Raw genomic sequence first — 23,118 nt, 5'->3', positions numbered from 1 at the left:
AGTGCTACTGATTTGTCACTTGAGGAAGTGACCAGCAAGAGGTTTCCTTGACCTCATTTTATTTGAAGCAATGATGGTTCATGGGCTCCAGAGTCAATATTGAAGACTCTCATGGTCAGTCCCGCCTGACTGGATATCACTCTGCTCTGGCTGGTCTTTCCTGCCAGTTGCAGACAATACGCCAGGTATGGTGAACCCCTCGAACATTTAATTTGATTCATGTCTTTGGTGTATGAATCCAGGCTCTGATGGTACAGAATTCGGCCAATATGATGCCAGACAGTCTCAAGAGCACTTTCTGTCTTTCTCTTTTGTTGGGGAATGGACATCACCTGAAAGATGTGAGATACCTATAATCTCAAGGACACTTACGTCAAAATGGGCTTTTCAGCCATTTGTTACTGAAGGTGCAGCTAGAACCTCAATGCTGCTTAGGAGAACTTCATCTGTGTTAGATCCTCCCTAGTGGCAATGGCATCATGCACTGAGTTGGCCCCAGGTACCCAGGCCCGCCTGTCACCACTTGCCTTATTGTCACCCTCCTCCTCGGTTACATCTTCATCTGAGGTGGAGGGCTCCTTCTCCTCCAACTCTTCCTCTGATAAGAGCTCTCCGTCCCAGACCTCTAGATCCAGCATGTGTACATCCCTGCAGTGTGCCATATTATTCAGCATACAGCAGCTAGGCCACCACAATCCTTGATACCTTTGCAGTCGAGTATTGCAGTGCTGCTCCCAAGTGGTCTAGGCATCGTAAATGCACTTTTAAGAGGCCAATAGCCTGCTTAATGAGTGCCCTATCCTGAAGTTAACTTGTGGTATACCGCTGTTGTAGTCCCATCTCCAGATGGTGCAATGGAGGAAGCAGCAACCTTCACAATGCGTAACTTTTGTCGCCTAGCAGCCAGCCTCAGACCTGGGCTCTAGGCTCAAAAAGTTGCTGCAGGTTTGACTCCTTCAAGATGAATGAGTCATGTCAGCTTCCAGGCAATCGTGCTCACAAGTAGAGGGGGACCTTTTGTGGTTGCGCACACGCTGCACATTGATGGAATGAAATGACTTTCTATTTATATATCTGTGCACCTCCTGTGATAGTGCTTTAATGGTGATGTGTGTGTAATCTATCACATCTTGCACTTGTGGAAAGCCAGCTATTGACACAAACTCCATTGTTCTTTGGGTCTGTGACTGCACATCCATAGGGAAATTAATGTGAACCTCAACCCTATCAAAGAGGGCATTGGTGAGTGATGTTATGCATGGGTGGGCAGCTGCTTGCAAGATGCTGCAGAGGTCTGCAACATATCCCCAGCAGGACCCAGCTGCATAAAAGTTGAGGGTCATGGTAACTTCCACTGCGATTGCCAGAGCATGAGCGCCAGATGTTTGAGGCGTGAGTTCTGCCTCCAACATGGCACAGTTGGTGCTAGCCATATCCCAAGACATTTGAAGCCTTTGACTACACTGTTTTTTAGTCAGTTGAGGAAGCCTAATCTATTCTGATTGGCCTTTCAGTCAGGGTAATATCTCACCTTTCTCCTTCTTGCTGCTCTCTCTGAGGGCTCTGCCACCTAGGTACCCTGGCTCTAGCTGCAATCTGCTGCTGCTGCCTTTCCTCTATGTTCTGTACGTGGGAAGCTGCTGCACCCATTTTTTCAACCTTCATTCCTTCCTAGACAACACACTCCTACTCCAGCAAGACTGGCAGTCTGTAATGTCACCCACTTGGCTGGTGATACAACGAATGATAAAAAGGCCCCCACACAGATGTGTCCTTCCCCTTTTCCAGTCCTCCCACCCCTCCTTCCCTGAGGTCAATCTCCAAGGTCAGTACAACTTTTAAGCAGCTCTATATAGGCTTACAAACCTCTAACACAGGCGTTCAGAGCTGCCCACATCTCCAACACCAAGTTCTGGAGCACACACTACAAGTTGAGGACATTTTTGGAGTGAAAATCACGCTATCCTATTCTCTGTAAAGTGTTTAAATGGTCCGGCTTATTTGGAACCACCGAGTGTGTGCTTCATGTCTTGCCCCCTTTCACACAGCTCTGAAAATTGGAAAGCCCAAAAACAGTGACGGGACTTCCGGATGTGTGTCCTGCCCGCCATTTTTTCACTTCCACTGAGTCTTCCTGACTCCATGAAAATCCGGCCCATGATTTTGTTAGTGAGAGTATGTCAAATTGCTGATTGGCTAGAACTTGGGCAGCACCTCCCAGATGTTAAAGATAGAGGCTTTTCAGAGTCGGCTGGGCTGAGATTGCCTAATTTTTGTTCCTGATCTGATGACTCAATCATTCCAAAGAGGTCCATTACCACTGATTATCAGCAATTCGCATTTTCTCTAATCAGCTTCATCCAAAATCATCACTGAATTGAAAATGGATAAGCTTTTTCTCCTGGAGATTTAATATAGCAGGGCAATGATCTCAACATTGATTAATAACCATGTAGCGATACCAAAGCTGTGTGTCCCCACATCTGAGGAACCGTACAAACAAGGTTGAAACAAACTGGTTGCAATTACATTAACGATTAGCTGTACCGAGACCAGCAGTGTGTGACTGTCTTTGCATAATGTAATCATAATCAATAAGATGCACAGCATACACTTTACATAAAACAAACACATTGCCAAGCTGTTTATTATGCCATCTTCCTTAACCAGGCGTTCCGAGCTCAGCCACTATGTATTCTTCCTATCTCAGCGAGCTAGCTGACTGCATCTGTCACAACACATAAATGTTGATGCATGTAACAGCACTAACTTTACAGTAATCCCATTCTTTCCTCCCAGCTGTCTTCTTTTCTCTTTCATGGAATTTTTAATTTTGATGGCATATTTAGGAATGAATTAGTGACTGAAGTGTGAAATTTGGTTCTGGTTTAATTGATGAGAGATGCTTTTCCTGCCTGAGAAACAATTAAAGCGGTTCTCGGTTTAGATTTAGAATGCGAAAGGCAGCGGTTCGATTGCTTAGAAATGCGTTTCTAAAATACTTGAATGGGACAATTCATGCTAGACCCAGACAAAGGCATCAGAGAAGCAAACTCAGCCTTTTCAAAGAGGTTGCACTAAAAAGCAATGGGTGAAAAGGCCCAGAATGAGGAGAAAGAAATTTAACTCTAAACGGTACAGAAAGTGAAGAAACTGCATCAGCTAGGCTCCGATTGCTTGTGTACTTCCAAATTAATCAGTGAGTTTTAATAAAAATGAATGTACGAACTGATATTGAGTCATTCTGGTAAACTTTTGAAAGTAAATAGTTCTGGCATTGATATCCTAGGTGGGGCGCTGCCTGATGTTAAGCATTTTTCTCCCTGGTGCTGTTCATACGAGGTGTTTTCAAATATTTTACCTTTTTTGCTGGGCGTTACAATGCATAGAATTCCATCATTTTAATCACTAAAGTTCTTTCTAATCTTCTCAGCGTCAGCTTTACCTCATGCCCATGTGACTTGAAATGAGTTTTTATATTTTTCGCATTAATGAGCAGCATACTTTCAGATAATCCATTTAATCATTGTCCTCGTTCCCTTGGGAATTTGCTTTCTTTCTTTTCATCTTGGGGGGCGGGGGGTTGCTTTGGATTCTTTTGGGTATCTGCTGTATCAGTGATTTTCACCTCAGTTATACTTACAGAGATGCTAATATTTCCCTAGACAATGGAGACAGATTCGCACATATAAGATTGCAGCTAAACTATTCAAGCACTGTACTCATGTTGTTTACTTACTTCAGTACCTATACACTTGCCCTTTATTTCATTTTGTTTCTTTCCCTGGTATGATAAAGCTAGTGAATACATAAATCTGAATGTGTGGCCCAAACAAATAAACATTGTTTTGGAGCAGAATCACAGAACTGTTGTGGTATAGGAGGCCATTTGACCATTGTGTCTGCTCCGGCTCTCTGAATAAGCAAATCACCTAGTACCATTCCCCCGCCTTCGCTCCGTAACCCTGCACATTTTTCCTTTTCAGATAACAGTCTAATTCCCTTTTGAATGCTTCAATTGCATTTGCCTCTACCATACACTCAGGCAGTGCATTCCAGACACTCCTGTTGCGCAAAAATATTTCTCCTCATATCACTTTTGCCTCTTTTACTAATTACTTTAAAAATAGTCAAAAAAAAAAACAATATTCCAACAAGCTAATTTTCAAATATTCTTTAGGTAGACTCTTTTCTAAGGGGGCACTATTTCTGATGCTGCCAAAAATATAGCCTTGTAAATAATGCATGTTTTTTTTTAAAAACAAGAAAAGTATCAATTGTTACACAAATTCTAATAGACCTCTAATATGAGGTCCACTTATCAGAAGTGGGGGAGGTTATTCTAATCAGCTCTCAGTACATCGGAAATGGGAAATTCTAATTTAATTTCAAGTAATGTATGAACTTAAAGCAATACTCTAGATTGGATGCTGTAATTTAACTTTACAAGATTTGCAGCAACGGCTACATATCTGCCAATTTTCCCCCCACATGTGTGCAATTTCACTTTTATTGCTGAAATGAAATCACCATGCAACATAAACCACATGCAGGGGATGCCTTCAATGGATACTGCCATTAATTGCACCTTGTTCAAAATGTTGTTCTCAAGGTTCATTTTCTTGCCTGTGAAGCATTCAAGAACTTAGTTCAGCATTTCAAAGGGATCCACTAATTTCCATACTATATCTTTGAATATTGCTGAAAAGAAACACACAAAATGTATGTAAAATTGTAAGGATAGGCAGTATATAATGGGGTGCATAAAACAATGAGAGCAGCTGCAACACAGTGCTTCTTAGCAATATTGAATCCAATGCTTAAAACAGTGCCTCAATTTATTTCCTTTCTACTTTAGTTTAATGAAGTTATAACAGTATTAGAACAGATGTGTTGACTTTATTTTTTTTAAATAGATTCTGCTAGCATAAAAATGACTGCTTTAGAAGAGTTTCTATATAGATAATTTCATATATTGGCTACCCCATTGGTCACAAAGACAAATTGATCATATTTTAAAGTCAAAGCTAATGCGAACTTAGACTTTCATTTAAATTACGCTGTCTATCCAAATTCATATAAAAATATAATTGGGCAGCACTTGCTGAACAAACTTGAGTGTGCTAATAGCTACACTAATAAGCAATTTTAAGATAATCAGTTGAGCTCATAATTTTTTATGCTGGCTAGAAGCGATATAAATTCATACGCAGGAACCCATTCTCTGCAAACAAAAGTAATATGTTCAAGCCCTGTGCCTTTTTTGAATTACCCAGGAACTTGGGGAGCCTATAACTGTCTCTTTCTTTCTCCATGACAATACCTCAGCCAATCAGAGTCAACTTGCCAGCCAATCAGCACCCTTTTTTCCTATAGTGTAAATTCTTGTGATTGTTTGAAATTTGGCATTCTTTCATTTGTCCTGATGACTGCAAGATGAATGTGTCTATATTTTCAGCAATATTCAAAAATATGATACAGAAATTTTCCTTTTGAAGGAATAATGAAGCTCTGCCTCTGCCATTGGTGTCCCATGGCTTCTGACAACCTTAGTATTGAGGTGTGCTCAGAAAAGCTGCACATAAAATAGCTGCTTTGTTTATCTGAGGGAGCCACTTTTTGGATGGATAGTGACTTGTAAAGTGTTTCCCTCAGGGTACTTTTGTTCTACCATTTCAGAATTGGTTGAGAATCTAAAAGAATTTTACGCAGAGGAACATTAGTGCATGTCACATTGCACAGTGGTCTATCATAAAACTTAGTAAATGGACATTATAAATAAATTAATACACTACTTTCTCTAAAAGACATTTTTGCCAAAAGGGCTCTAAAATTTGCAGTAGCTTTCAGGAATAGTCACACGTACATTTTTCGCACTCTTAACAAAGCATGTACCGAGTCCATTGACAGACCATTAGACATTAAGAAATGAATAAATGAAAGAGATGAATAAATGAAAACTACTTACTCATAAAGAATAAGATTCCCTAAAAAAAAGACTAGCTTTTTGAAACAGATGTCTGTTCAGTGCAGAATGTCATATTTAAATGAAAAGAAAATCTTGCATTTATATAGCAGCACATCACATCTCAATTATCTCAAAGCACCTCAGCCACATGCAATGAAATGCTTTGAAGTGCAATGGATGCTTTGTAGAGGTAAACAAAGCAGCTATTTTATGCGCAGATTTACTGAGTACACCTCAATAATAAGGTTGTCAGAAGTCATGGGACACCAATGGCAGAGGCAGAGCTCCATTATTCCTTCAGAAGGAAAATTTCTGTACTATATTTTTGAATATTGCTGAAAAGATAGACAGCTCTTCATCTTGCAGTCATCAGGACAAATGCAAGAATGCCAAATTTCAAACAATCACAAGAATTTATACTATAGGAAAAAAGGGTGCTGATTGGTTGGCAAGTTGACTCTGATTGGCTGAGGTATTGCCATGGAGAAAGATAGAGGCAACTATAGGCGCCCCAAGTTTCTGGGTAATTCAAAAAAGGCACAAGGCTTGAACATATTCCTTTTGTTTACAGAGAATGGGTTCCTGAATATGAATTTATGTCGCTTCTAGCCAGCATAAAACATTATGAGCTCAATCCTAAAATTGCTTATTAGTGTAGCTATTAGCACACTCAAGTTTGTTCAGCAAGTGCTGCCCAATTATATTTTTATATGAATTTAGATAGCGCAATTTAAATGAAAGTCTGACTTTGCATTAGCTTTGACTTTAAAATATGATCAATTTGTCTTTGTGACCAATGGAGTAGCCAATATATGAAATTATCTCAGAATATCTAATTTTTCCATGGAGATTATCTGGCCTAACTAGTTGTCCCCCATCTGGTGCTCTTACACAGTAATAGCCTGCAATTTGTTTACCTCAAAAGGTGGTGGAAGTAGATTCAATAGTTAATTTCAAAAGGGAATCAGATATATACTTGAAAAGGAAAGTTTTCAGGGCTATGAAGAAAAAGCAGGGCAGTTAGGTGGCTCGATGGGCTGAATGCTTCCTTCTGTGCTATAATTATCTATGATTCCATGTGTGGATCTTCAGGGGCAATATTGCTAACCTCTTGTTCATAGCTTACTTCTTGGCTGGGAGAAAAACTTAACGTTTTGGATGTCCAATCATTGTGAAGAAAATGACCGGAATGTAAGTTGGGAAATCTTGGCTCTGGTTCACATAGCCTATTCCTCAGTGAGGTAGCAAAGAGAGACTCTATTGAATTATTGTCCACACAACATTTCATCACAAACTCAAATAAATTAGATTTAGCTTGGGACACAGAGTGGATGGTTAGTTCTAGTTGTGGAATGATGTGACAATGGTTGACTATTGAACCTGAGTGTATATATTAATTATCAATGGGTAATGCAATGATAAGCATTATCAAAATGCTTCAGAAGCATCGTATAATGCATTTTTGCCTCTTTATAGTTTCTTCCTGACAATCCATATTTCATTAGATGCCATGGCTGCTTGCTTGGGGAAATCAATGTCCATTGTTTCAGTCTGTTCACTCTATGGTCATTCCATCCTTTCAGGCACACCTAGCATCAGAATTTGACTTTTCCGCACTTTTGCACCACAATATCTTATTTTCAGCAACACGTACATTTGATAATTAAACAAAGACCAAAGGTAGCAGCATCATGAAATTGATGTAGTCAGCTGAGTCTGCACACATTAGAGTGAAAGGATTCTTCTGATAGTATATTCAGGAATACTAATATAGGAGTTATTAGAATATGACGAGGCTACTACTTTTTGAATAAGGCGTATCGACGAGGTTCAGCTGGTGTATCGAGTTAAACGTTGGTCTTTTGCCCTAGGGCCTAGTTTAAATTTAGCTGGTAAGATGAAAGCCTTATTTGACTGTGGGTTGCCCCAGTCCCACGTGAAAGATGTTTGGGCAATTCCCTGTGGATGTGGATCAACAGCAGAGAGATTACAGCATGACTAATTTAGGGAATGAAAAATTATACACTCTGCTGGTGCAGAATTTTTCCACTTTTTGGACCACGACACATTGTTGGGGAAGAGCAAATGCAGCGTTAATCTGCATCTGATCTCAATTGGCTCAGGAAGGCTTACCGTCAACAGTGGAACTTTAAATGGAAAAATGTTTCATAACCCCAGTGCTAAGATCCTTCACACTGGTGACAAAAAGGTGACTCAGGCATGTATGTCCTCATAGGAGGAGCATCATGTTAGTGTCCTTTCTCCTTCCTCTCCCAGACCTGACAACTCTTTTGAATTGATCGTGAAAGCTGTGATTTCACATGTTAAGCATCTCTTGTGAAAGGATGTTGAAAGCTCCAGATTTTTAACAGTCCTTTTGCGCATGCAAACTCAGTTCAGGACTGTGAACGCCTGCTCAAGCCCACTCACGCACCTAGACGTTGTGGAGCTGACTGAAAAGGAAACTGAACAAAGCATGTTGCTGTGTCGAGCCTGGAGCCCGAGTGAAGCTGCCTCGCGCAGGGACTTCCATCATGTCCCCTTATTCTTTGTGCCATTGTGTGGCTGCCTGAAACTCTTATTGAAGTTCTGAGTGATGCCAGGCAGATTCAGGTTCACTTTCATGGAGATGGGTCAGTACATGGACATTGACTCTCCCTTTTAGAACTGGGTTCTCACCTTCCTCTGTTCTTCTCTCAGAATGCTGGCCATTAGTTTTGACCTCATTCCCAAAATGCAAGCTGCAAAGAGCAACAGCACTCTTTGATCACCAAACTGAAGGTTCCTCTCCCCTCTGGCACTGTAGACTCCTCATGAATTCCATCTGGACTCCTACTCAACCCCAATTCTGGTTCGCACTATGGGGATTGCTCCTTCTCCGAGATGTCTCAGTGGTGTGTGTAAACCAGTGACTCACTGTTTGTATAGACAGTGATTGGGAAGTGAGGAGTTAATTTCCTGCATAACTTATATACTTGAAAAAGAGGAAGTTGTAAGGCTCAAGGGGAAGTGGAACAAATTGGGTATCTATGATCATATCTGGGTAACAGGTAAGATTTTTAAAACCTTTTTTGCAAAGCATTTTCAGAAGCAGTAATATAGTTTTTATAAAGAGCTCTGACCTGTTAGAGATTAAATAAGCCACAGATTAGGTTTATAAACCAACTGGCAATCTATATTAGCTTATGTTTGAAACAAAAATAGAAACTCATGATTCTTATACGAAATCTCTTGACATTTAAGAAATTGTCTCATGATTAAGGAAATGGTGAGGTTGGCATGTCTACTTTCCTGAAGGTGCTGACTCATGTTGGGGTATTGAACCCTGATAGTCTCTTGGTATGTCATTCAAATGTTATCAACCATCGGTGATTTGGCATACAATTTGACCTCAGAGATAATAATGGCCAAGCATAATTCTCTCCTCACTGAATGTTTGTTCATACTCCCCATGCACACACAAGCACTTTTCAATAGCAGTCATAGGATAGCAGTCAGGAATAAACTCACTCGTTGCTTTCCCTATAACCTAGAATACACTCAGGCTAATTGTAGATTTTCCAACTTCACTGCAGCTAACTCAATACAGGATTCCAACCTAGGAACTACATATTTCTATACCATTGGATGATTTACACTTATCTACTGAGTTAGCAGAGCATGTTAAGATGGAATGCAACAGTGTGACGAAGTGCCTAGTCACATACTTGTATCCTCATTCATTGAAGGGAGAAACAATTGCACATGTACATAACGTTAATTCAGCTATCAACTCAGAGATTCTGTTTTTCTAGGTGTTAGAAAGACCAGCAGTCATCCACCGTTCACTTTTACTTGGTGGCAAAACTGTTGCTGATTCTTGCATGTTAGCCCTTGTGCTTTTTTTTCTACTTTTATTTATTTTCATTCATTTGCATCAAATTGTTTTTCATCCCACCTTTCTATTTGGCATTTTTTTTTGTTTTCTATTATATTTTATATCCTCCTTGATTTCCTAATATGGGTTTTAAAAAAAAAACACTTCAGTTTTCTGGCCTTTGGGTGACTCCAGAAGGAATCTTTGAATGCTGGAGATACTGGATTTGGACAAGATGATTCCAATATTACTCCTCCATTAGAAATGGAACTTCTCCATTCACATTCTGAACTAGCAGGCAGTATTAGTTACAAATCCAATGATATGGTCTCAGTGCTCCTCTTACATGAATTAAGCTAGACTATTTCAGCAAATAGCCTATTAAAGTTAGCATTAGGTAGCAATAAAATATGAAGAGGCCAATACAAACTTAAGGCAAGAAAGGTTGAGTGAGCTCCACTTGTACCATTTGGAAAGAAGCTGAGTATAATAGAGACAAAAGATAATCTTTTGAAAAGCAAGCTTCATAGACCATGCCCAATTTATTAAAACCAGCTATCAGTACCTTTTACATTCAAGGCAGTCTGGTATCTATTTAATTATAATAACATAAAATCCTGCTGAAGCAATAATTCTCACCTTTCTATGAATTGGCTGTGCTTGGCTCCTACTAATAAATCAAATAAAACCAAATGAAATAAATTAGTCTAGGTAGTTTTTAATTTGACATCAAAAAGCCTGTAACCTATCCCAATCTCTAGATTGCGAATGAACACAGATGACACTAGAATTTGACAAAAGTGATGTTTCACCTGCATTCCAATAAAGCTCTTCATCAATATAGTGAGAATCTTTTGTAAAGAAAAAATAATGTGATTCAGAAAGGCTAGCCTTCCTGTCGTGGATTTATTACTCTGTTTCAATCATGATCAATAAGATTATTAGACAGTGCCAACTCAAACCTAGTGCCAATCTTTGAGAGATTAGAAAAATTAAGAATCATGAACACGCATTGCAGTATAAAGGATCACCACAGCAGTTTGTAAACTCCAACCTTAGTAGAAGACCCACTGCTACATCAGTGTAATGTTTTCAGTCCACAGGTTGGCAGTGGCTTCTTCAAATGAGATGACCAATTTGTTGGTTAATGAAAAAGTCTGAGTAGGTTTGAGCTGTGGACTCAAAATGTTATCTACTGGATGAAACTCTCGAAAGCTATTCGAGAAACCAAGCTAGCCTCAGACCAAGTCTAAATTTTCCAAGTTTGGGCTTCTGGTTGGTATGTTGCCTAACAATGCACAATAAATGTCTTGTCCCAGATATTCCAATATCGTTGATGAATTAGTTACTGTATCATCGACACGAACTGAGAAAATTTAACTCCACATCTTGGGCCAGATTTTGGCAACGAAGGCAGGTAGCTCAAGTCGGGAAATCTCCTAATTTGCCAGACCTCCCTCAGTAAAAAGTACACTAAATTGTGCAATCTTTCCTCTGGGTGTGGGTGGGGGGGTGGGGGGGGGGAGCGGCTGTGGATACAGGATAGAGCTGGGCCCACCAATCGTGGAAGCAAAGCATTGGTGGCCATGGGGCAGGTGAGTACTGAGGCAGGCTGGTTAGGAGTCCATCCTCAGTTCTCTGGGACTTTATCCCAGTTGTTTTAGCAGTTGTTAGGCCCGCTAGACTTCAACCTTCTCACCCTCACCCCACCCAGTCCCCATGGCCCGTCATACCCTCCATGCTCACTCAATGCCACCTGATGACTCTACCCACCCCCATGACATCTCTTACCCTCCATGCCACCTGAATAGCCACTCACCCAGTATCCATCATGGGCAGACCTCGGCAGCCAATCTAATATCACTCTCACTCCTACACACTTGAGAGTGAAAAAAAACCCACTCATAAATCCCATTCAAAACTTTTAAATTTCCTCAAGTGATTAACCTCTTTTAAAAACAAACAAACTCCTGTTCAGACCCCACATCAAAGATAGATAATCCTTTAATATAATCTTTCAGCTGTCAATCAAATTGTGAACTTAGACCCCCTGCTGAGATAATTGTTGATTTTGAAACTCAGCCAAGCATTCATAATGACATACCGCTAGCCCTTTGGGAAATGTTAACAAAGACGTCTATTGGAATTGCACTAAGAGATGCTAATTTTTTTTCTAACCGACACCTGTCAATCAAAGCAATGCAGCACAGGATTTGTTTGAACTCTCACTGACAGATGCATCCTTAAGTTTGAAGAGTGTGGCATTTAAACAACTTCAAATCATGACTATTATACAGAAATTATCCACCCTAAAAGAGCATTTACATCTACTCCATTAATTTGAAACTCCCACACTCTGGATTAAGGCCCTTGCAACAGCCAAAAGGTGCTCGGTTTGAAATCAGCACTAAGTTCAAATGGCCTTACTAAGTTTAGTTTTCCCTCCTGTGTAAATTACATACCATCTCCCCTTCCCCTACCAGCATTGGATCTGTTGGAAATAAGGGCAGGACTTCCGCATCCAGGTCACAACATCCATTTTTAAAGGTCAACAGAGTCTTCCCAACTTCGCAAGAATCCAGCCCGTCATCTTTCTAGGTCTGCCTTTGGTGAGTTTGCTTTGTGTAATCAGGGCCGGATTTTGGCATGCTGAGGCCCTAAGCTATGTCAAACTGAAGAGGCCCTGTAGCATTACCAAAAAAAAGCATCTTATATTAACAGAGAGCGCAATGAAAATAGAAATGTTAACACTTTATATTTACAAAAATATATAGGCGAGGTGCAACGAAAAGCTAATAATCTAACTAAAATATATCTTGCGATAACCCTACACGCATTATGAAATACTTACAGAATTTTTAATTAGCATGTATGAAAACTTTTAATTTACAACAACGCGAGAGCAATTACACAGGTCAGCGCTTACTAAATAGAAGGAGCAATACAACCTGCGCAAAACTTAAAACATTTTCTTTCATGATTTTTGGGCAGCAAAGTCACTGATAATGTCCTTGAATGTTCTTGCAGCATTGTTGTTCGCAGTTCGCCCTTGATGTTTTTCAGCCACGAAAATGACCACTTTCCTGAGCAATTTGTTACCATAAGACTCAAAAAGAGATAAAATATGGCTTCTACATCCAGGAAAGCCAAATGAATTTTACATTGGAAACATTACTTGATCTAGGTTCTGGTGGCATAAAATTCCTTTATCTGAATAATTTTCCTTGATATAAGCTTCGAAGTGCTTTATTTATCCGGCGAGGTTAACATCAACATCATCAAGATACTTTTTCATTAGGAGCTTTACACATTCGTACTGCTGTTATCTGAGGCATCTAAATCAACCAAAAATGAAAAATTGTTTGGAACATTTTCGAACGTGATTGCTCTTTTCTTCAAGTTGGGTTCAAGTGCATCCATCATAGGAATAAAGGATTTTCGCTCGAACCTTGCCTCTTGGACAAAGTGTTTCATCAGCATTTGGTGCATCATCATAATTGAGTTTTTTTTTTCATTCTTTTCCTTTTATTCACACACTTGTAATCTATATTAGGCAGGTTTTCTTTTGCTTTGAGTTCAATTTCATCAAAACTTTCTTGGGTTTCTTTCAAGAAGTGAGAGAATGATGTGTAAAGCTTTGCACATATGTACTAAGGGCTATCTGTGGATCCTGTAGGGCCTGGCTAGTTTTGAGGAACTGATCGAACAAATGATTTCAAAGTTCTAACATGAAAATCAACTCTAATTCCTCCATTTTCTCCTGCAGAATGCCAGCTTCTCTCCTTGTATCACCATTTTCATTGTCATCAGTATGAAGATGACCATCAATAATTTAACCATGAATCTCCAACTATGGCTGAAGTAGCCGTTGCATGTGTTTCCCACCTAGTGTCAGAGAAATGATCTGGTATAGAGGAATCAGGACCTAAAAATGATTTGGACGCTGTCGAGTGTTTTGTAGATGCAGAGAAGAATGTATATATTTGTTGCACAATAGCAAAATAATTTACTGTTTCTAGGCAGCAATCAACTACAGCACGGCCAACAAGATTCAGTCAATGTCCAACACATGGAATATATATAGCAGATGTATTTTTCTCCAGAGGTTTTTCCTGCATGCCGTTATACCTTCCTGTCACGTTTGCTGCATTGTCATTTGATTGCTTACTGAAGTCAACTTTGCCGTGATTGCCTAGCACCACATTGGCCATACTTTCACCACTATGGTTTTTTAATTCAAGGAAAGTTAGAAAGCATTCCATGGGAAAACCATTATTGGGTGACGCATATCTTTGGTTGACCTGCTGTAGAGTCAACAGACAAACTGAAGTATCCTGCTTTTCTCAAGTCATTCAAAATAAATCCTCTTACTTTTAAGCTGGATGGGTTCATCACACATTGTTTTAGACAAGGTTGAAGACTTCCCAGGTCCACTGCTTCCGTAATGTTTTATAAGGCTGGCAAGAAATGAATCAAACTTAGCAGAGTTCTATCAAGCCAAGAAAGTTCCCATTATGTGACGGGCCAAACTTTTCATTGCCTCCCATTCTGCTAACGTGCACACAACTGCACTAAAACATTCAAATACATGCCTCCACTACTCTTGCTCCTTTTTCATTTGATCTTTTAGGTGTCAATCCAAGGTTAACCAACTTTGCATCATCATCAGATATATAAGCAAAATTTTTCTATGATCCCCAGAGTTCTCAGCAATTTTGAATTCCAGTAGGGTTTTTGTCAGTCATTAAACCAATCACTAGCCGGCGCTGTCAATGATGTTGAGAAGAGTTTGTAGACAAAATAGTAAACGTTGTTGGAGAGCCACTCTCGATTGTATTTTTTCACCATTAACTTTTGTTGACTGAACTAGACCCTTTGAAAACTGGCTAATTTGGTTTTTGAAAGACTGCTCCGATTTCTCAAATGGGCCATTTCAATGTTGACACTCTGAGGGACCTTTCTGTGTCCAAGGTGAAATATCATCCTTAGTCAAGATACCCCGGAGACCAAGATCATCGGACTTTGTATCTCTCTTTCCTTCAGCCGGGATTTCAGCCTCTGTAACATTCTCAGGTGTAGTGGTCACATTCACATCCGTATCATCTATCTCAGTAGAAGAGGTGGATGCTTGTGGTTGCTGTGGGCCCGGCTGAGTATGCGGTCCCTCTTTTTTCACAGTGAAATAACTCTCAACTTTCAGTAATTGTTTTATCCACCCTTCAAGCTGCTGTTTCTTTTCTCACTTCTAACATCCACTTTCAAAGTTCCTTTCATTTTTAATGGGCCTCTCTATAATGAGACAATTAAACCTTAAATTCTCTGAACTCAATCCTTTATGTTTACAAGTAGAAGTAAAAAATACAATGCATATATTTCAAACATACATATGGTGTTAAGGAGAGGAGTGAGTTCCCTGTATGACTTGGACCAGGCACAACTGATGCTGCTGTGCAAGATTTTCTGAAGGTAACTGTATCACGGATTATGACTGCATCACGCGTGTTTTCACACTTCATTAATTTTTATAATTTTTTTTAAATTAAAAAAAACCTTTATATTTATTATTGTCTTGAAAAAGCCATAAAAGGCACTTTTATTTATTGATCAAAGCATCTAAATGGATCATGTGACTGTCAGAGTTCAGGGAAAAGGGCAGCAATGCAGATATGAATTATGGCTATTTCTGCACAGATTTATAAACTCAGTGTGACAAATAATTGTGTAGCCATGTAAGTATATTTTGGTCCTATTAGAACCAAAATGTCCATTTTAGAGAGTCTTTTTTCCCATCTCCTTTATTTTTCAACTGATTATGTAAAACTTGAAATTTAGTCTTTTTTTCATACTTAGAGGCCCCTCATAATGTGACGCGCTAAGCTGTAGCTTACTTAGTTTAAGCTTAAATCCGACACTGTATGTAATGCATGCCTAATATCAACCAGAATGTTAATGGGGTCAACATCTATCTTCCCCATGTTGTATATTGCCTTCCTCAGGCCAAACTGATAAAATAATTTAAAAAAACAACTTTGTTGTTGTGATTTATTCATTATATTACATAGTAAGGTCCAGTCATAATCATTTAGGGAGGGTAGGGTAGAGAAGTGCGAAAGGAGGATCCTGGGACAGGCAGTCAGCAGCACTGAGAGGAGAGTGCAAGAGGAGGACCCTGGGACAGCCAGTCAGTAGCACCTAGATGATCTAGTCTATCTAGAGGATCTAGCAACCAGTCTATACTCAAGTAGGAGTAAGGGTAAAATAAAAGCAAGGGCCCATATTCTATTTAGTTAAGATATGTCTGGGGAGCTCAGTCCCTTGACTTGTACATCCTGCGTTATGTGGGAAATCCTAGATGTTCCTGGTGGTCTGGGTGACCACGTGTGCAGGAGATGCTTCCAACTGGAGCAACTCGAGCTCTAGGTTTTGGAGCCTGAGCCGTAACTGGGGGCTACTACGGTGCATTCACGAGGCTGAGAGGTTCATGGATAGCACATTTCAGGACACGGTCACCCTGCAGCCTAAGGAAGTGCAAGCAGAGAGGGAATGGGTTACTGCCAGACAGAATAAGGGGAGCAGACAAGTGGTGGGGGAATCCCCTGAGTGCATCTCGCTTGCAAACTGTTTTCTGGCCTTGGAAAACAGTGAGAGTGGTGGTTTCCCTGGGGAGGTCAACCAGAGCAAAGGCCACGGCATGGTGAGTGGTCCAGCTGCTCAAGGCAGGAGGAAGAAGAAGGGAAGGGCTATCATGGGTAGGGGATTCATTAATGAGGGGAGTAGACTGGCACTTCTGGGCCGTAGACGTGACTCCGGGATGGTATGTTGCCTCCTGGGTGCCAGGGTCAAAGATGTTACAGAACGGCTGCAGAGCATTCTGAAGGGGAAGGATGAACAGCCAGAGGTCGTGGTCCATGTTGGGCACAATAACATAGGAAGAAAGAGAAATGAGGTCCTGCAAGTAGACTTTAGGGATTTAGGTAGCAAAATTGCAAAGCAGCACTTCAAAGGTAGTAATCTCTGGATTACTCCCGGTGCCACCAAATAGTGAGTATAGGAGCAGAAGGATAGAGCAGATGAATGTGTGGCTGGAGAGATGGTGCAGGAGGGAGGGCTTTAGATTCCTGGGGCATTGGGACCATTTCTGGGGGAGGTGGGACCTATATAAGTTGGATGGGTTATCTCTGAACAGGGATGGGACCAACATCCTTGCAGGGAGGTTTGCCAATGCTGTTGGGGTGGATTTAAACTAAATTGGCAGGGGGATGGGATCCTGAAAAGTAGTTCAGAGGGGAGAGAAGCTGAAATGGAATTAGAATTCAAAACGCTAGTAAGTGAATCTGGAAGGCAGATGAAACATAGGCTAGATAAGAAAGAAGTGAGTTTAGCAAGGCTAAATGGAATATATTTTAATGCAAGGAACCTGAGGAATAAGACAGATGAGCTGAAGGTACAAATAGGTATGTGGGAGTATTATATCATAGGTATGACCAAGACTTGGCTAAAAGAAGGGCAGGATTGGCAGCTCAACATTCCTGGTTATAGGGTATTCAGGTGAGATAGAGAGGGGGATAGAAGAGGAGGCGGGGTTCACAATATTGATTAAAGAATCAGTCATGGCAGTGAGGAGGGATGGTATCTTGGAAGGATCATCAAATGAAGCCATATGGGTAGAAGTAAAAAACACAAAAGTGGCAAACACGCTGTTGGGTGTGTACTATAGACCCCCAAACAAACAGTCAGGGAGAGATAGAGGATCAAATATGTAATCAAATTTCAGAGAAGTATAAGAATAATAGGGCAGTAACAGTAGGAGATTTTAACTACCCAAATATTAACTGGATAGTTTAAGTGTGCAAGGTATGGAGGAAGCAAAATGTTTAAGTTGCATCCAGGAGGACTTTTTTAGCCAGCATGTAGAAAGCCCAACAAGGGAGGTGGTAATTCTGAACCTAATATTCGGAAATGAGCCTGAGCATGCGGAAGGCATATCAATAGGGGAGCACTTTGAAAATAGTGACCATAACTCAGTTAGATTTAGGCTAGTTATGGAAAAGGATAAGGTTGGGACAGGAATAAAAGTTCTAAACTGGGGAAAGGCTAATTTTACTAAGATGAGATGCACTGGGAGCAGCTACTTGCAGATAAAACTGTGTCAGAGCAGTGGGAGCGAGAGTACAGGGCAAATATGTTCCTGTAAAGACAATGGCGGGGGGGGGGTGGGGGAGTCTGGAGAACCCTGGATGTCAAGAGTCATAAAGGTTAGGACTAAGAAAAAAAGAGAAGCTTATGGCAGATACCGAGGGCTCAATACGGCAGAGTCCTTAGAGGAGTGTAAAAAGTGTAGAGGGGAACTAAAAAAGAAAATTAGTAAAGCTAAGAGATTGCATGAGAAAGCATTGGTGGGTAGAATAAAGGAAAACCCAAAGGGATTTTTTTAATATATAAAGAGCAAGAGAATAACTAGGGAAAGAGTAGGGCCAATTAGGGACCATATAGGTAATCTGTGTGTGGACCTGGAAGACATGGGTGCAGTCCTCAATGAATACTTTGTGTCGGTCTTCACAATTGAAAAGGGTGACATAGGTATAGACATCAGGATGGAGGACTTTGAAATATTTGAGGAAATTAACATAGAGAGAGAGGAGGTACTAACAGGTTTAGTGGCCTTAAAAGTGGATAAATCCACAGGCCTGGGTGAGATCTATCCCAGGCAGTTGAGGGACGCAAGGGAAGAAATATCAGGGGCCCTGGCAGTAATTTTCAAATCCTCTCTGGCCAAGGTGAGATGCCAGAGGACTGGAGAACTGCTAACGTTGTCCCATTATTAAAAAAGGGAGGGAGTGATAGACCAGGAAATTGCAGGCCAGTCAGTCTAACCTTGGTTGTGGGGAAGTTACCAGAAAGAATTCCGAGGGGCAGAACATATCTGCACTTGGAGAGACATGGATTAATCAGGGATAGTCAGCATGGATTTCTTAAGGGAAGGTCATGTTTGACAAATTTGATCAAATTTTTTGAGAAGGTAACCAGGGGCGTTGATGAGGGTAATGCATTTGATTACATTTGATGTGGTCTACATGGACTTTAGCAAGGCTTTTGATAAGGTCCCTCATGGCAGACTGGTCAAGAAAGTAAGACCATGGGATGCAAGGCAAAGTGGCATGTTGGAGCCAAAATTGGCTGAGAGGCAGGAGCAGTGGGTGATGGTAGAGGGTTGTTTCTGTGATTGGAAGTCTGTTTCCAGTGGGGTTCTGCAGGGCTCAGGGTGGTGTTTGGGGTGTACATAAATGATTAGGACTTAAATTTAGGGGGTATGATCAAGAAGTTCACGGATGACACAGAAATTGGTAGGATGGTAAATAGTGAGGAGGATAGCCATAAACTGCAGGAGGATATCAACGGACTGGTCAGGTGGGCAGAGCAGTGGCAAATGGAATTCAGCCCGGAAAAGTGTGAGGTAATGCACTTGGGGAGGGCTAACAAGGCAAAGGATTACACTATGAATGATAGGACCCTGGAAAGTACTGAAGATCAGAGAGACCTTGGTGTGCATATCCATAGATCCCTGAAGGTAGCAGAGCAGGTAGATAAGGTGGTTAAGAAGGCATATGGGATACTTGCCTTTATTAGCCGAGACCATAGAATACAAGAACAGGGAGGTTATGCTGGAACTGTGTAAAACGCTGGTTAGGCTAGAACTGGAGTACTGCATGCAGTTCTGGCCACATTATAGGATTGCACTGGAGAGGGTGCAGAGGAGATTTACCAGAATGCTGCCTGGGCTGGAGGGTCTGAGCTATGAGGAAAGATTGGATAGGCTGGGGTTGTTTTCCTTGCAGCAGCGAAGGTTGAGAGGGGACCTGATAGAGGTGTATAAGATTATGAGGGGCATAGATAGGGTGGATAGGAAGGCACTTTTTCCATTAGTAGAGGGGTCAATAACCAGGGGGCATAGATTTAAGGTAAGAGGTAAAAGGCTAAGAGGGGAGTTGAGGAGAAACATTTTCACCCAGAGAGTGGTAGGAATCTGGAACATACTGCCTGAAAGGGCGGTTGAATCAGAAACTCTTGTAACATTTTAGAAAGATCTAGATATTCACCTGTGTTGCCATAGCCTCCAGGGCTACGGGCCAAGCGCTGGAAAATGGGAATAGTGTAGTCAGGTCTTTGTTGACCAGTGCGGACAGAATGGGCCGAATGGCCTCCTTCTGTGCTGTAGACGTCTATGAGTCTACGAGTGAGAAGATATCCCATGTTCTTCAGTCGTAACTAAATCATAAACACATGTATAAAGAGCATATTTACAATTTTACCACAAACAATGAACAGAGTAAATCTTCCAGAGTCTGAAGCGTTGGCATCAATCAATTCCAGTCGGAATCCTGGGAAGGAATAAGACTTCTGGGTCAGAGTTCAGGAATGGGAAGAATGTTGACTTGAGATTTATTAGTATCATATCTCTGACTCAGCTTGTAAGTTGTTGTCAACTCTGCTGCTTCAAGCTGCTACTTAACTTGAAGTGTCAGGCCTCCTTAGGGGCCCCGAGCAGTGATGCAATGCAGCATTTCTGCTAACAGGTGTATTGCTTTAGTGCCTGTAGGTAGGGGAGGGAAACAGAGGGAAAGATTTTGTGGTCCGTTATGCTTTATTAATACTACACAAATAATTCCTCTGCTTACTGCAATATAGATTGTGCATTATATGTAGAAAATAGGCAAATAATGAATGCAGTCATATTGGTTCTCCAGGTAAATTGTAGAACACTTTTACCTCACACATCCACATATTATACTTCCAACCCTTATCTCTAGACTGATGATTTATCAGTCTTTGCTTGGGTTGCTAATTGGTGTGTTTATTCTGCTCTGTTTGTATATAGGTGCCCACTTGTTAACATGGTTATATGTTTATATACATATGTTCGCATACATAACGAAAGAATTCCTTTTGTTTGAATTGTGACTAGTGCACTTACTATTACTATTAAAACTATTGTACTAACTGGTATTTCCATCATAAATGAATTGGGATTTTCTTGGATTATTTATCGTCAAAACAGCTATTCGGCTATACATCAGTAATAAATTCTGTGCTCAAAGGTTTGAGTACACTGTATGCATAATAAAACTGTATTCAAAATTAATCATACAGCAGAACACTGCGAAGGCTGAAAGGTTTTAATGAAAGCTCATAGACCTGAAACATTAACTCTGTTTCTCTCTCTACGCTGATGCTGCCCAACCTGCTGAGTTTTTCCAGAATTTTCTATATTTGAAATTAAGTTTGGTTTCAAATGGATATTAATTACTGTCATGTGCTGATGATCTAATCAAATTAATAACACATGATCATCTCCATTGTTAAATTACTCATCCACGGAAATGTGAACAAGTTGAGATTTCCCCTTAAACTGATAGTAACAAGACTAATGGTCACTATCCGAAGGGGAGTTCTATGGCTCCCATTTCCAGACCAGCTTTGTGGAAAATGCTTCAATGTGCCAGGCACTCATGCTGATTATGGTCATTTCTTTTCCTCACCCATATCTGGTGACAACATAGCATTTTTTTTGCCAGACAGATGCAAAGCTGGCCTATTTGCCAAAACCTCTGCTGCCAAATTACGCTTGGCCATGGAGCTGAAAATTGTTCCCCATATGTCCTTCCTAAATATCATATGCTACAAGTTCAAAATTATTTCTAAACTTGTTTCCCTACTACTCCTCCCCTCAAGTCAGGGAAGGGATAAAGCCAGATAATAAGTTTGAAATGTTTGGAACAAATCAAAATTCATTTCCAAAGTGATTGTTATTTTTATGGAAGTAGCTTAGAGGACATTCTCAATTATCTGAATTCCTAATTGAACAAATCTAAGCATTAATTTTTGGCCACTCAAAGACCCAAACTCACGCAAATTGAAATGTGCCACACTTCTGGGCATGCTGGGAAGGACGCTAGGCTGGGCATGCACCAGGAGCTCACCAGTTCCATTAACCCTTCACTAACATGGCTTCAGTATTAATCTTCTTCAGTTCGCTGCCCAAAGGCAGGTCCTTGCTGATTGCTGAACCACAGCAAAGTGCTGTGATTTTCACAACAGTGGGTGAAGAGGCAGGTCCGGAATCTACCTCAGCCAGAACAGGGAATGAATCCTGTGCTATTGGCACTAATCTGATCCACATGCTAGCCGTCTAGCCAACTGAGCTAACTGGCCCACCAATGGCAACAGTATTTCCCCACCTTCTAATTCATCTGCAATTTCCCATCACAGCGTCCTCTTGGTCAAGGTCAAATGCCACCAACCAAAACATTGCCATAACATCTTTAACCAACAACACATCCAATTAACGATCAAAAATGTACTGTTAGCTCTTGTCCATTAACTTAATGACCACCTTGCGGGTGCCTCTGCCTGACCTAGTGCTCTTATGCAATGCTATCTGAGTGCCTGTAGCATGGCTGCTGGAAGACTGCTGACGCCTTTTCCGAATGACCTTCAGTGGTTCCAGGCCTTGAGGGTCCGGCTTCTGACTGCACCACCTTGGCAAGGGTGACAGCTTTCTGAGCTGGCTGGCTGAGAGGCACCAGCAAGGGCACTGTCAGAATGGCAGTGGTGAGAGGACAGCAGACTCATGCTCCATGGTACCATTGCCATGGGGAGGCACCTCAGCAATTCTTGTCATCTGCTGTGAAATCTTGCGTGCCCCATTGAGCACTGAGGCCCACACCAACAATGTCAGCAGCCTGAGCCTGCATGACAGCGAGCATGGATCTCGTGACGTCAATTTGAGGTTCGGCTGCAGCACTTAGACGTTGTGTGGCTTCCACTTGTACTGCAATGGAAGCTGAGGCAGTGCATTCAGACGCTGTATCATGGCAGAGTCTGAAAGTCCTGCCATGGAGTTAGCCACCATTTCCATGGTTGAAGGATGAACTCCAAGCTCTGCAGAAAGCCATGTGCCATGTTGGAGCCAGGCTCCTCCCTGCTCCTTGATGGTAACAAAAGACAGGGTGGCAGGCCTGCCAAGGCGCCAACTATCTTGGTGTGCATGGCCATCAGTGTTCTCCTGTACATCACCCTCTTTGAAGATCTCATCTGAGTCCCCTGTAGTAGAACACATGTGTGCAGCCTTGCCCACCGGGGAGTTGGCACACGAAATACCCTCTCCCTCTGGCCTGGATACAGCCCTCTTTGGCCCTATGAATCGCCATGTGCGAGCCTCGAAGTTATGGGCAGAATTTCCTGCTCGTCAGGTGGGTGCGTGCCCGACCCAAACAAATGACGTGTGATAATGTTG

The sequence above is a fragment of the Carcharodon carcharias genome, chromosome 11 (genome assembly GCF_017639515.1).
Source record: "Carcharodon carcharias isolate sCarCar2 chromosome 11, sCarCar2.pri, whole genome shotgun sequence".
NCBI classification, from domain to species: Eukaryota; Metazoa; Chordata; class Chondrichthyes; order Lamniformes; family Lamnidae; genus Carcharodon; species Carcharodon carcharias.
The sequence above is the reverse complement of the archived record's forward strand: the minus strand, read 5'-3'. Positions refer to the sequence as shown.